This window comes from Gossypium arboreum, chromosome 10, assembly GCF_025698485.1.
Source record: "Gossypium arboreum isolate Shixiya-1 chromosome 10, ASM2569848v2, whole genome shotgun sequence".
In the NCBI taxonomy this organism is placed as follows: domain Eukaryota; kingdom Viridiplantae; phylum Streptophyta; class Magnoliopsida; order Malvales; family Malvaceae; genus Gossypium; species Gossypium arboreum.
Genome location: NC_069079.1, coordinates 128,686,070 through 128,699,635, shown reverse-complemented (window position 1 = coordinate 128,699,635; position 13,566 = coordinate 128,686,070). Strand labels below are relative to the sequence as shown.

Genomic DNA, 13,566 nt, shown 5'->3' with positions numbered 1-13,566 from the left:
AAATATGTCAATTGGGTACATTATCAACCGTCCAATGAATTTTTAACCAATATGTATTGATTGGAGTGAATTTTTTTCTTTTGAAAAATGGATGCAGGGTTGGGTGAGTTTTTCTTTGAACAATCGATTTGAAGCGATTATAGTAATTATTTGTCTCACTCCATCTCATCTCACTATATGAAATTGCTATTTTACCATTGAATATATATAGCTATTACAAGAGAAAATTGTAAGCATGTCTTATCAGAAACCCAATAAGTTTTATGTTTAAATATTTTTTTAAAGAATTATGTTTAGATATTTACTTAACTTCAAAAAGACTGAAAATATCATATATAACTAGTAAAACTTAAATTAAAGTGGGGCTAGTGTCACGGGGCTAGACCTTTAGTCTCGCAATCCGTGCGGCCTTAGGCGATTCGCTAGTCCAAACTCGCCCAAGTCAGCCTTTACTCGAATGAGGATTCTTTAAGAACTCCTCCAAGGCACTAACTCGTACAGCGGAAGACTTACTTATGCCAAAAGAAGCTTATAAGAACAACAGAAAGGGACGCACACAAAGTGTTTGAGTAAATGCTCTCTATTCTCTTATTCACAAAGAATAATGAAACAATGAATGGAGTGAGTACAAATGAGGGGGAGGCTCTCTATTTATACTTGAGCTCCCCCAAAACCGACGGTCAAGATACAATTACATCGACGGACGAGATTAAAGGTTACCTACCACCAAATCTCTAAGAATATAATATCATATCTTCTAAGATTACATATCTTAGATAAGATATGTAATCTTATAAAATAATATCTTATAAGATTCCATATCATATCTAAGATCTCTAAGACTATAATATCATATCTTTTAAGATCATGTTTCTATATTTGTAGATGGACCTTCAATCTCTTCAAGCAACGGGCCAGTCCGATCGGGCCAACCAGACTTTAATTCGGCAAGCTTCTCCAATAGTTCCTTGAATCGGGCCAGCTCACGTGGGCCAAATGATCCCCATCTAAGTAATAGACCTCCATCGGATGCATTTGGTTCGATGGTCACGGGCTTTGAACTCTGGCCCGTGACATTCTCCCCCACCCATTCTCGCAACGTCCTCGTTGCGACTCCTGAATGGCACTGACTTGATTCGCCTTGGATCCCACTCGTTGTCTTAGCTCTTCCCTTCCTTTGGGACTTTTGCCTCGGCTTCCGTCGCTTCTTAACTCGAGCCGTCTTACTCGTTTGTACATCTCGACGACAAGGAGTTATGTCACTCCCTTGCCCACATTCTAACTTCCCTCGGACAGAATCCTCATGATTCACGACACTTGGCTTTACTTTGCCCAAAGTCTCTCGGCCTCCTTGCTCAAGAACTTCGAAAGGGCCCCTACGTTCTCGCCAAGTACACAAGTTAGAATGCAAAACACTATCAGAGTGTTTCGAATGTACCTTTGCATTTACTCGGGTCAACTGTCCCACATGCATCACTTCTTTTTCCTTGAAGTCCGATGCACCACCCACCTCTCCCATAGGTGGAAGCCTTGTCAATGACTAGGCCAACTCCGACGCTTCACTCGATACGAGCCTCATTGGTCCAAGCTTCACTGTTTTCATCGCAACTTTTTCCTCTAAGTTCGATGACAAACTCACCTCTCCCTTGGGTGGAAGCCCCTCCGACGACTCACTATGCTCGGACGTTGCCTTTCCTTTGACTACGGCTTGCTTTGGACAGTTCCGCAACTCATGCGGACCACGGCACAAGAAGCACTTTACTCGCTTCTTTTTGCTCCTCTTAGCCCTCTTGGCTTCGGCTTTACCCTTGCTCGAACCAAGCTTCTTGGGCTCCTTGTCTGCTCCATCGTTTTCTTCGATGACAGACTTCCTCGGACACTTCCGCAACCTATGCGGACCATGACATAAGAAGCACTCGACTGGCTTCTTCTCGCTTTCGGCCTCCTTGGCTTCAACACCCCTTGCGCTCGAACCAAGTCCCAAGGCCTTACCCACCGGCTTCTTCCTAAGCGCGGATTTTATCGGACATTTCTTTAGTATGTGTGGACCGTCGCAGAGAAAGCATTTTAGCTTGTCCCTTCTCTTCTTGGGTTTTTTCTTCCCAACTCGTGGTTTCCCATTACCACAATTGTCACCGTTGCCATTGCCATACTCATCCGTATCTTCCTTGTGATTCTCTTCACATATGCCCCTTTCCTCGGACTTGGAAGATCCAAGCTTGTCTTTCTCTAGACCAAGCTTAACCACGGATACCACTACCTTCATGGCTTCCGACAACTTTTGGACACCTCTTTGTTCCACCTCCTGTCTGACCCACGGCTTCAATCCCTCTTGAAAAGCAAGCATTGCTTCTCTCTCGGTCATATCCGAACTTTGGAGAATGAGTTCCTTGAACTCACAAACATACTCCCCCACTGTGCCCCGTTGCGTTATTCCTTGCAACTTTGCCCGAGCTTCTTCCTCGGCAAACTCTGGGTAAAACTGTCCCTTCAACTCGCATTGGAACTTCTCCCATGTTCCAATCTCACATTGCCTTTCATCTGTGGTCCTACCTCGCCACCATAAAAGCGCAATATCAATAAGAAATAATGAAGCAGTTTGTACCTTATCCGCATCATCCACGATGCCTTTGGCACGGAAGTAGTTTTCCATCCTCCACAAGAAATTGTCCACATCACATGCAGATCTTGTCCCCGCAAACTCTTCTGGTTCCGGGACACACTCGCTACTGAGTGCTGCACTCGACACTCCTTCTTCCACCGCTGCTCGACACAAGGCCAGCTCTCCCTCGAGCTCCTCTATTCTTGTGCTTAAAGTCAGCGTCGCGGCCATTGTTTCCTCCTTCAAAGCTTTCACCATGGCTTCGAGAGCATTGTTCTTCTCTGTCAGCTTCTTCCTTTGGGAATCTAGCAACTCTTGCACGTTATCCCTTTGGGAAGTTAGACACGTGGTCACAAATTCTCTGAGCTGATCCTTCATGTCTTCAATGCTTTCCCCATGAGCATTGTTAGACTCTTTAACATCTTCCATGGACTCCTCAAGTTTACCCACGCGTACCTCTACTGCCGACAGCATCTCCCTCAAAGACTTTCTCGCCCGTATTTGTTCGAACTCTTCTTTCGACATCCCAACAGTGCCTTCGAACCAACAGCTCGAATACTTCTTGGTTCGAACTCTAGCTCTGGTACCACTTGTCACGGGGCTAGACCTTTAGTCTCGCAATCCGTGCGGCCTTAGGCGATTCGCTAGTCCAAACTCGCCCAAGTCAGCCTTTACTCGAATGAGGATTCTTTAAGAACTCCTCCAAGGCACTAACTCGTACAGCGGAAGACTTACTTATGCCAAAAGAAGCTTATAAGAACAACAGAAAGGGACGCACACAAAGTGTTTGAGTAAATGCTCTCTATTCTCTTATTCACAAAGAATAATGAAACAATGAATGGAGTGAGTACAAATGAGGGGGAGGCTCTCTATTTATACTTGAGCTCCCCCAAAACCGACGGTCAAGATACAATTACATCGACGGACGAGATTAAAGGTTACCTACCACCAAATCTCTAAGAATATAATATCATATCTTCTAAGATTACATATCTTAGATAAGATATGTAATCTTATAAAATAATATCTTATAAGATTCCATATCATATCTAAGATCTCTAAGACTATAATATCATATCTTTTAAGATCATGTTTCTATATTTGTAGATGGACCTTCAATCTCTTCAAGCAACGGGCCAGTCCGATCGGGCCAACCAGACTTTAATTCGGCAAGCTTCTCCAATAGTTCCTTGAATCGGGCCAGCTCACGTGGGCCAAATGATCCCCATCTAAGTAATAGACCTCCATCGGATGCATTTGGTTCGATGGTCACGGGCTTTGAACTCTGGCCCGTGACACTAGGTGGGGCGAGGCACAGTGGGGGAATGGATATATCTAACATCCATGATGTGATAATGATTTTCAAGATTATACATTTATATCAAAGAAAGGGGTGGTAAAGCAGAGTGTGCCAATTGTGAATGGATGGTGAATTTGGTGACATCGGCCCTCACCCCACTCCATTGCCATCCCTAATCAACTAGGGGAAAAAAAACTTATCAATCCAATTATTAAGTTACATAACAAGAAAACAATTAACAATTCAAACTTTTTTTATATAATCAAGGTACCTTCAAATCCATTTTACAATCCGTGACTAATTCTTTCGAGATTCATGACTACCTCTCCTAAATTATCATTTTCAAAATTTGAATTTGAGTTCTCTCTCTAAAAGTGCAATGTGATTTAGCATTACACCCGATACATACTTAGCTAATCAAATATTTCTACAAAATACCATACCCTTCTCAAGACTAGGAAACATTTAGTCCCTATTTTTATTATTTTAATCGAGGGATAAAATAACATTTAGGCTTTCTTGGTATAGTAGAAAGAAATTTGATAGGATAAAAAATTGAAAGAGTAGAAAATTAGAAAGAAGGAAAACATAAATTTTCTTTTCTTTGGTGTAGTTGGTAGAAATGATGGAAAAATTGAAAGCAAAGTAACATCCATTCATTACTTGATAGAGTTAAAAAAGTACCTATTAAGTCCCTCTGTTACATGGATTGCATCAAAGCAATCCATATGCTATTAAATGCATCATTCTGATTCATGTACTATGGAAAAAGAATTAAATGAGGTTAAATTGTAACGGAGTTAACATTTAATGTTAAAAAATGACATGAAAATCAGTTTTTTTTTCATTTGTATTTGCACTTCTAATTCAAACAAAAGATTTCATTTCCAACACAATAAAAAACTTTTAAAAATTAACCTTATTAATGATAAATGACATTTTTAAATAGTAAATACTAAGTCTGTTGAAATTATGATTTATTTTATTCTTTTTATTAGTAGAAGGATTAAATTGATCCAATAAAATAGATAGATTAATTTGATCCTATCCTTATTATAGAAGGGTTTACTAAGTACATTCACCATTAAAAATAATTAACTCTGTACTTTTTTTCCTATGATCAATTTTCTTCCTTACCAAACATACTTAAAATTTATTTTATCACAATAATATACATAATATTTCTCATATAATCCTATTTAAAATATCTGCAGATCAAATTTTGGATCCAAATTAAGCTTTTTGAGAATCAACATCAAAGATCAGATTCGTTTTATTATAGGTCTCATATGAATACAACTTATTATCATGTAAGTTAGAAAACTAAAAACATCAAAGACAACAAATTAAAAACAAAACATTATTAAACTTTATTTTTTTTGTTTCTTTTGGAATTTAATTCATTCCACTAAAGAAGCACAAGCAACAATAGGACTCCATCACTTAATGCACTCCATCATCCCAAATCAATGAACTAGAGATCATTGAATTTCCAATTTCAGCTCCCACTGTCACAACCAATGTTAGCTTTTGGCCAAGAGATTTGAAAGAAAGTACACTTGGTTGAACCTGAATTATGAGAACCGTTGGAGCATTAATGACCGCCTTGTAAGTTGACACTGGCGAGCCAACGTTCGTCACAGTCCGATGAAAGACTCGAGTGATTAAATTTCTGGGACTTGTAGATAATGTAAAAGAAGGATAGTTTAGATCCCACACCGTTCCGTTTGTTTCTTCTGAACAAGTGAAGTTACTTTCAGTTATGAGCTTGAGTTATTTAGGGGTATATCCTTGTCCACACAAAAATTTAACAAAATTGATCTCGCCGGCATCGTATACCAATCCTGGTTGGGCTGCTTGTACAGGGTTTATATGACCTGCACCGTATGCGAATTCAGCATCGAGGTTGTTCTCGAACTCATCGGAAAAGTTGTTGTCATTAGGGCTGATTTAATGGCAGCAGGGACCATGTTGGATGAAATGATTTAACATAAGCGATCGCACAGTTGCATGGGGACATGACATGGATGTGCTGAAATAGTGTTGTAAGTAACAATTCTTGTATCATCTTGATGTCTCATCAATGGGATGACTTGACCATCTTTGCTAAAATGTCAACCCCAGGTGCTGTAACATCAGGCTGCATCAATGTTGGTGTTTGACACACTTTATCCGGATGAAATATTAACTTCAGTCTGGATCTTAAACAACAGCGTAATATATCCGGATGAAGAATGAAGAAAACTTGAGAATCAGGTTTGGAGTTTTTAAGCAAAAACAGAAATAAAATTGAAAGCAAAGGAAATGGAGAGGATATTGAATGAAAAAGATGATAATTTTTTATTAATTTTACATTGGTAAACTGCCATTACATATATCAAACATGAGATGATCATTACAAGTCAAAATGCTACCTAAACATTTACCTAACACCACTTAAAACATTGAAAAGTGCTAAACTAGCTTGTATAAGTTACTTTGCTGAACTTTCAGTCAATCAACATAAAAAATACATCAAAAGATTTACCAACTAAGTTCTAAAAGAACTAAGTTACAGACTATGAACTTCAGGTAACCAAAATGAGTTGAAATCGGACAGCATCAGTAAGCTTCTGCTTCTGTCTATTGGTCTCAAGCTGCATGGCCACCTTTTCTGGTTCAAGAAGCATACTTCACCCGGTAATAATACAACAGTTTGATCTTTTTTCTTTGCAGCTGCATGCATGGCTTGGGCTACTTCTTGACACTTTGGCTTCTTCACATGCTGGATGCAGGCCAACTTCAACACTCCTCATTGGCTTGCATGCTGCAAACTCTTGTTCTTTAAGTATTCTCTGATGATTTGATTCACTAAATCATTTTTCTCATCTCCTTTTGCTTTCAAATCTCTTTGAATGTCCTCGACCATTTGCTTCAACTCTGATTTTTTATTCTCCATCTTATTCAATTTTTCAGATGACTTTTGTTTCTTTCTCTCAAACTGTAATTCCAGTTTTGCCTTTTGGATATGAAGAGATTCCAACTGCTGCTGCAATGTGTTTGCCTGATCCATTAACCTCTGTACTTGATTTGATACTTCATCACCTTCAAATGCCAAATTTTCTTTCAACAGAGCCTTCTCAGCTTGCAACGTCTCATTCTCTGATAGCAGATTATTTTTCTGAGCAGTCAAGTTCTTCACACCAGACAATGATTCACTGTTGTCATTCTCAAGTTTTTTTGTGAGAGTAAAAATTCCTTTTTCTTCCCTTTTCTAACATTATTTTGAGTTATGAAATACGAGATTGGAGTCCTGTATTTTATTCTTCCAGTTTTTCTGCTTCATTTGCTTTGTTCTCTAACTGCTCTGCCATATCTCTGTTAGTTGCTTGCAATGATTTCAGCTCAAGTTCCAAGCTAGTTACATGTGACTTTAATTATTTTATCTGACCAGATGATTGATTCCCATGCATATCATGCACCTCTTTGAGTGTCAAAAGTTTCCTTTCTTTCTTAACTGAATTAGTGAAATTTTCAACCAAATCTTCTTTGGTTAGCTGAGCCATTGACTTGTAATTGGCATGGCTAAGCCTCTTGTGACACAGCTTGGATTCATCTGCAGCAGCTGTGTAGGCACTATCTGGACTCTTATTCCAGTCCAAAATAAAACTTTTTTCTGTTATAACTACTGTCATGAGCTTGGATCTACTTGGATCACTAATCAGGCATTCTTTGCCTTTGAATACAATTGAATAGCCCTTCTCAAGCAGTTGAGCAATGCTAAGTAAATTTCTATCAATTTCAGGCACTAACAAGACATTTGTAACAAGTTTGGTACCTGTAGGAGTGTTTATCAGTACATCTCCTTTGCCTTCAGCTTTGATGAAGTGTCCATTTCCAACCTTCACATTTGTTTTGAAGCTTCTGTCAATTGACTTAAAAATGCCAGCATCAGGGGTCATGTGGTTTGTGCAACCACTATCTATCAACCATCTATCTGTGGCTTTTCCTTTAACAGCTAAGCAAGAAACTGCAAAAACTTGTTCTTCTTGGTCATTGTTTTCTTCTACTACTTGAGCTTCAGCTCTTAGCTGCTGGGGTTGGTTGTGTCTTGGTCTGCCCTTGTTTTTGTAAACCCTTTCTACATGACCCATCTTCTTGCAGAATCTGTACTACACATCTAGCCTGAACCAACATACTTTACCCGGATGGCTTACCCTTTTGCAGTGTGGGCAGGGTGGATATCTTCCTGCACCATCTGCTTTTAGGCTCGTTTGACCAGGTATTCTTGTCTTTGTAGGTAGAGGTGCTCAAGGCAGACTTGGCTTTGGCTTGAAAGGCACCTTCTTGGTGCTCCTCCGATCTGCTGGCCCTCCTTTGCTCTTGTGCATACAGAGCATTGATCAGCTCTGTTAAAGAGATGTTGGTTAGGTCCCTTGAGTCTTCAAAAGATGAGATTTTTGCCTCATACCTTTCAGGCAAGGTTGAAATCACCTTCTCCACTATCCTTGCTTCATTAAACTGCTCACCAAGGAGCCTTATGCTGTTTACTACAGCCATAATTCTGTCTGAATACTGCTTGACAATTTCTTCCTCCTTCATTTTCAAGTTCTTTAAGTCCCTTCTTAAGTTTAAAAGCTGTTGTTGCCTTGTTCTTTCAGTACCTTGAAACTCCTCCTTCAGTCTATCCCAGGCCTGTTTGGTGTCTCACAAGCCATAATCCTTGTGAAGATCACATCTGACACAGAGTTTTGAATGCATGACATGGCTTTGTACCTCTTGGTCCTTTCATTAGCATGCTGCCTCATTTGAGCCACTGTTAGGTTGGCTTTGGGTGGTGCTGGTTCAACATCTGAGTTGCCTACCTCCCATAGGTCGAATGTCTGTAGGTAGGTCTTCATTTTAACCACCCATATGTGATAGCCTTCTCCATTGAAGACTGGTGGTGCAGCTGGTGAGAAGTCTGATGTAGCCATTGTTTTGAAGGTTGAAATATGACAGGTCCACTAAGAAATGAGCTCTAGATACCAATTGTTGGTGTTTGACACACTTTATCCGGATGAAATATTAACTTCAGCCTGGATCTTAAACAACAGCGTAATATATCCGGATGAAGAATGAAGAAAACTTGAGAATCAACTCTGGAGTTTTTAAGCAAAAATAGAAACAAAATTGAAAAGCAAAGGAAATGGAGAGGATATTGAATGAAAAAGATGATAATTTTTCATTAATTTTACATTGGCAAACTGCCATTACATATATCAAACATGAGATGATCATTAAAAGTCAAAATGCTACCTAAACATTTACCTAACACCACTTAAAACATTGAAAATTGCTAAACTAGCTTGCACAAGTTGCTTTGCTGAACTTTCAGTCAATCAATATAAAAAATACATCAAAAGATTTACCAACTAAGTTCTACAAGAACTAAGTTACAAACTATGAACTTAAGGTAACCAAAATGAGTTGAAATCGGACATGATCGAGAAGCTTTCGCTTACGTCTATTGGTCTCAAGTCGCATGGCCACCTTTTACGGTTCAAGAAGCATACTTCACCCGTAATAATACAACAGTTTGATCTTTTTCTTTGCAATTTGCATGCATGGCTCGGGCTGCTTCTTGACACTTTGGCTTCTTCACATGCTGCATGCAGGCCAACTTCAACAATCAAGTAAACTAGACGAGTACTAAGAAGAGAATTTGACCATAAAATGTTAACAACTCAGAACCCATCCAAACCAAACCCAACAACTACGTAAGCCAAAAATGACTTGAACCCAACATTGACACCAGGAATTTTATGATAGGGGCTGAAATAAAATTAAAAATTTTTGGAGGGTGAAAGCTAAAAAGTTTGTATTAAAATTGTAAATAATTAATTTTTAAATGGGTCAAGAGTGAAATTTCCTATTTAGCCAAAGCCAGGAATGTTTAAATTGAAATTTTAAATATTGTAAGGGATTAGAAGTGCAATTGCACCGTTTAACTAAGAGGGACATCAAGGCCCTTACCTACCCTTGGCTTCGTCCTTGCCTAAACCCAGAATAAACCAAACATGGGATGAGTCGAACCTAAAATTACTTGAACAACTAACCTTAAATGACTCCAAACAGAATAATTTAAACCTGAAAATAAATTAAAATTTTTAAAATCCAAATTCACCTAATCTAAAACCAACCTAAACCGGTTGATTAACAGGTCTAGCAATAAGGTCCAAAAGTGTCACATATTTTGGCCCATTTTGTCAGAATGAAATTCAAAACTTAAAATTAATATAAAAAAGAAATGAGAATTGAATCAAGCGGAACTATCATGGACGGTTCGAAAAATCTAAATAACTCGATCTGACCAAAAGAATTCACCAGAATTCATTTAATTTACCTTGAGGATGTCAGGTGTAGCAGGGTTAGGCCCTCTTGATGAAAATGTAACAACAAACGGAGCGAATTGATCATCTTCAACAAGAGTCTTGAATATGGTTACGGTTGGGTTCCTATTTCAAACATGGCAACCATAAAAAACAATAAATAATGCAATAAACAGAGTTTCACAAAACAAAAATAATGTTCGGTAATGATGTTAGAATCAATACTCTGTCAAGTTCACGTAGTTGAGAACATTCCTTCCATCATTCAAGTTCAAATTCGAAAGTGGTAAACCGTAAGTAAATGCATAATCTTTGTATCTTCCACTTCGAACCACTACCCCAACCGCACCAGCTTCGACCGGACCTTCGATGTAGGTTGTATAGTCGCAGAATACGATTTTACCTTTCACTAATGTTTCGTCCAATGTTCCTGGACCGCAAAACCTGGCATTTCCATGACATTAAGATTAAGAGTTGAATTTTATTGGATAAATTTTGAGATTATAGTTGAATAAATCACCATTAAATACAAAGATATATATACCTTGAATCGTCGGATGTATAACCTTGTGAGGTGTTTGGAGCAGCTGCACCAGCTATGAATGGGTACTTTTTTCCCTTTAGATCGAATGTATTTATGGAGGTTCCCTACAAAATTATTAATGTACATAAATTAGTCCTCAATATATTATTCTGACTAGAGCGATAGTGTCGAGTGGTATATATTTAAATCTAGAGAAAGAATGGTATGAAACTGTGATTTTACGTCATCATTATCCCTTTCCAATGGAAGAATGACAAATTAGATTTATTTTTCAAGAGAAAATATCCAATTTGTCATTCTCCGATTGGAAAGAGATTAAGATGACATGGAATCACAATTTCATACAATCCCTTCTCTTAAATCTATAAAGGTTAAAGTATACGCCCACCCAAACCCATAGGTTGGTCCAATATTTGAGATGATTTGGATAATAACATTAGGCAAAAAAAAATAAAGTTTATTAAATTTGAAGCCCAAACCCTATTTAATTTAATATTTATATAAGAATTAGTAATCATTTACACTTATTTCATATTTTTATATCATAAGTCCAATACAAACACTTTTTAATGACCAATTTAAATAGTATAAATTAACGTAGCCAAATCAACTTAACATTGATTAAATTATCTAATTAATCAATTCGACCCGATTTAATCAACCGACTCGATTATAAAATTTAGTAACTCACATTATCAAATAAACTAACCATACCATCATTTAACCAATTCAGCTAAGTCGATTTAGCCGACTTAGTTGTGGCTTTGCTTAATATTTATTAAATTCAGTGTTGGTAGGTACTATGAAAATTAAGATTTCCTAATCTATTAATTTACGAGGATAGCTATATGAATTAAACAAATGATTTGACTTGTCCTCAAATGCGCGTTTTAATCCACTTAGGATTCGTTGATATTTAACTTGGGTTTATGTATTATTTATGCAGTGTTGCATCCAATGTTTTGCTCCATAGCTACCGTTGGAGTTTCAATGGATTTGCAGCTAAATTAACCAAAGATGAGGCAAATAAACTTAAAGGTAATGAAGAATTCTAAAAAATATTATAAACACAAATAAATAACAAAAAATACATACACATCAACAAAAAATTCTACATTCAATTACAACATTAACATTATCATTCCTAATTTGTAATTGAAGTCTAAAGTAAACAATATATCTAATCTGGAAACAACTTATAATGGTGGTGGCAACCCAGCGTGAGGATCTTGATTGAGCTGATCAAGATCAAAATCACTTGAAAAGTGCTGCTGCATGTTAATCTGGAAAAGTGCTGGTTCAGAAACACCACAATCTGGCATATTGAACCCTCCAAGTGTAGGATGTTCAAACGTATAATCACCATATTGGTTGAAAGATGGCGTTGAATAAACTTGTTCTGGAAACCAAGAACTAGTTCCTTGTGGCATTTGTACATTAATGGGTTCGTAAAGAGGTGCAAATGCAATCCCATTTTGAAGCATTTGGGAACTAGTATTTAAGGGTTCATAAAGAGGTGCAATCCCATTTTGAAGCATTTGGGAACTAGTATTTATGGGTTCGTAAAGATGTGCAAATGCAATCCCATTTTCAACCATTTGAGTTCCATTGTATTGTAGAATTGCACTTGTATCAGCTTCATCTTCACCATCCACTTGATGACCTTCTTGTTGAACCATTTGGGCTCCATCGTAAGGTGCAATTGCACTGGTATCAGCTTCCGCTTGAGCTTCCTCTCGATGACCTTCTTGTAAGGTTTCATGTTTTGGCTTTTTTTCCCTAGGGTTGTTATATACTCTACACAACACCCAATCATCAAGCTGAAAAAATAAAAGAAAAATAAGTGTCGAATTTGAATAGGAATACACGATAAGAAAATATTTGAAGGATCGTACCCGCATGTCTTCATTACCGAGTCTTTTTCTAATCGGAGCATCGGTTAATACGTATTCATGCATGAGCCAATTGGTTTTAACACCTTTTGGTGGTTTCCCTTGGTAAAAGACTAAACTCTTCTTCAATCCAATCTTCTTTCCTTTATGATGGATCAACTTATCAGCTCCGGTTGCTTTCCAATACCCGTTACCGGCATTCCTCGCCGGCCTCGAACCATTTGCGTATTTTCGATCTCTTGGCGTGAAGAAATAATATTCGTTTCCAACCCCATTTGAGAGTGCATTGTTGCTCATTGCTATTGATAAAAAAACCAAGACAAAACAACACCACCAAAATCATGGAAAAGCTTAAAGAAAACAAAAGAAAAAGCCAAGAAAAGAAAAACTGGGTACCTGTAAGAGTTTGGGGATCATAGTTGTAGAGAAAAACCTCTTTGATTCTGTTGGGTGGCAAAGGCAAACCAAAGATTTTGGGTCTCAAGTAAAAATTAATAATCTCGTCATCCTTCGGTTTGAATCTATAACCAGGAGGAATTGATCTAAGGCAAGCTTCGTCTTTTTCTTCCTTCAACATTAATGGATCCATGAAAACTTGATTATCTGACATTGAAGAATGTGCTTACAACTCCAAAAAACAAGTAAATTTTTTTATCTGAAATATTTTCTTGTCTAGTCTTTATGTAGAGGTAGGGTTAAGTTTAACCGACTTATTAATTTTTAATATTTAATTTAAAAATAATTATTTAATAAAATAATATTAGATAAATTAGATTTGAGAGATATTTCGAAGTCTTAATCTTTTCATATTTTTAATTAATTATTGATAAAAAAGTTATTAGATAATATGGAATTTAAATTAGGATAATTGTTAAAGG

At 37.5% G+C, this 13,566-nt stretch overlaps 1 long non-coding RNA gene and 2 pseudogenes across 1 annotated transcript; all 3 read right to left on the bottom strand.

Moving 5' to 3' along the window:
• Nucleotides 1-564: 564 nt before the first annotated feature.
• Nucleotides 565-3,884, bottom strand: LOC128281496 (uncharacterized). The gene is made up of 2 exons (XR_008271717.1): nt 3,193-3,884; nt 565-1,078 (listed from the first exon to the last, which is right to left on the bottom strand). It is a non-coding gene; the product is annotated as an uncharacterized LOC128281496 (long non-coding RNA).
• A 1,461-nt stretch (nt 3,885-5,345) lies between these two features.
• LOC108451608 (cucumisin-like) lies at nt 5,346-11,516 on the bottom strand (annotated as a pseudogene).
• A 476-nt stretch (nt 11,517-11,992) lies between these two features.
• LOC108452873 (NAC transcription factor 29-like) lies at nt 11,993-13,298 on the bottom strand (annotated as a pseudogene).
• Between the last annotated feature and the right edge of the window lie 268 nt (nt 13,299-13,566).